A 2,500-nucleotide genomic window follows, 5' to 3' on the forward strand; every position below is an offset into this window, starting at 1 on the left:
CGGGACCGTACGTGTTTCTTTCTTTTTTTTAATGCTACTATTTATTTACAAACTGTTACTTTACTTTATTTTGCTTATACTTATGGAACTTTAACATTTAGACACATTCCAGAATGACTGGTATTGTATAATATAAATATATATAATGTATATAATGTAAAAAAATTACATAAACACTTTCAAATGTGACTTGTTGTTGATTGGAACTACAGATCATAAGCTTTCAAATGACGTGTCATACATTGAAATCCGAAAAAAGATGACGAAGTTAGAGTCATTTGAATGTTGCACATATAGGGTTAAACTCTCTGTCATGAAACCGGAAGCAAACGCTGCTAACAGCTAGCGGCTAACAAAGCACAGCGATCAGTGGCGTAGCGGACGGGCCCGCAAGCGACGCAACGCGGGGGGGCCCCAGCCAATAAGGGGCCCCCTAACATTGGATACAAATGTAATATACTTTTTTTTTTTCCCCAAACGCGAACGCGAACCGGCACGGTTCTTTGCCGGTGTGAAAGCCCTATATGAGGGGTTCAGCGTCAGTTCGCTTCGGTGCACCTTGCTGCCTGATTGTCTGTCCCTGTGTCATTCACTCTCAACATGGATACAAGTACAATAAGCATTCTTTAGGTGGAGGTAGATTCTCTATTCGGACATTATAGCCGCTATATGTGGGACTGTCGGTCCGATATTGTAAAAAAAAAAAAAAAAAAAACGTTTACGGAAGTACATGTCTCAAGTATTATCTCGGCGGTTAGTCGAGTGAAAGAACACAACATACAGATGATAATTCACACAATATAATACCACGAAAGCGTACAGCACTAAACAATAACGTTTATTTGGGCAGCATCATACTCAAACTCAGGCAGAAGGGCAGGGTCCGGGCAGGTGCACACACTGTCACAGACTGTCAGTGCATCATACAGGTACATAATTCAGCTGGTTATAGCGGTTTCTTTTTCTATTCTACTATTCTATTCTACTTCTGCTGTCTGCGTCTCCCTGGGTATTCCAGATGGCAAACAGTAAAGAAATGCCACAATATACCAGGACTTAAGAAACGAGATGTCCAACAAAGGATTTGACAAAACCCTGGCCAATTTTGCGCAACAAGTAGACTCTGATGCAGCGGAGACAGGGTTGCCAGATTGGCTGGTTTTTGGTGGATTTAGCCGTTTTTAGATTGGTTAGGTTGGAAATTCTCAATCCCATCTGGCAACCCTTAGCGGAGAGTCTACAGATTGTATGTTTACGGATATCGCACTGCTGTGCTGTGCACACCACACTTTGTTAAAAGAAATAAAGCGTGTACTATTCTACTTATAATACATTCTACTGATGTAGTCTACCATTTGGTTTTAGTTATAGGCTATTGCTCTCACTTGTTTGTACCTTTGGCTAAGTCAAGCATTTAGAATGTAGAGTGCATATTGCGAAATTTCACAACGTCAATAACGCATCGGACTCTAAAAAACGCACGTTTTCTTTTAACCTCCGTTGCGAAAGGGCCCCCGCCGCCACCTTGCGGGGGGCCCCGGGATTTTGCGCTACGCCACTGACAGCGCTACAAAGGTCTAACTGTATTTTAATAACATCAAACATGCTGATAGAACATCAACATGCTAAAAACACACAACTACACATAATTACATGATCACACAGTCCTTGCTTTTGAACACGTCCTAAAATTAATTAATTAATTAATTTTGCCATTTAGCAGACGCCTTTATCCAAAGCGACTTACAATTACGAATTACAGGGACATTCCCCCTGGAGTAACTGAGGGCTAAGTGCCTTACCCAAGGGCACACTAGTAGTGGTGTGGCTTCAGGCGGGATTTGAACTCACAACCTTCCGATCCCAAGTCCAACTCACTATCCACTAGACCACCACTACCCCAAATTAAAGTATGTTTACAAGCCATGTATCACTTAGCCTCAAAAAAGAACAATGAATCCATTGCACAAAGTATACAGCCGTTTCACGCGAGTGGTTTACGGTTTCACCAGCTGGCGTCACAAAAAAAGTGCCTCTTAGGCTTGAGGACTAGTATATAATAGGAGAGGAAGAAATGAAAGTAAAAATGCACGTTAGCTATGAGAGCTGTACCAGCTGTAGCCCATATATCTATTATGCGCATTTTAAGCGCATACAGGACACGTGTGAAGCATTTCTGCGACACACGTTTCTGTTCAGTTTTCATTCCCTGTATTCAATACCAAAACCAGAATGAATGACCCCACACAACGCAGATTTGTAGCAATCCAGGGCTTCCTCAAACTGTTGCCATATTCTCAACTCCGCTCGCCATGAACAAACATCCGACTTTGAATGAAACACAGGATAAACCGAAAACCGCCACGGTTCACGAGAACCGTTGCACCCCTAGTCGATACCAGGGTTAGGGCCTACCGGTAAAGTGTACAACCGTTTGTGAGCAAGTGCTGTCCTGGAAAAAACTCCTGAAAAAACTATTCCTCAAAAAGAGTGGAAACCC

Source organism: Nansenia antarctica (assembly GCF_963989245.1).
Source record: "Nansenia antarctica genome assembly, chromosome: 3".
In the NCBI taxonomy this organism is placed as follows: Eukaryota; Metazoa; Chordata; class Actinopteri; order Argentiniformes; family Microstomatidae; genus Nansenia; species Nansenia antarctica.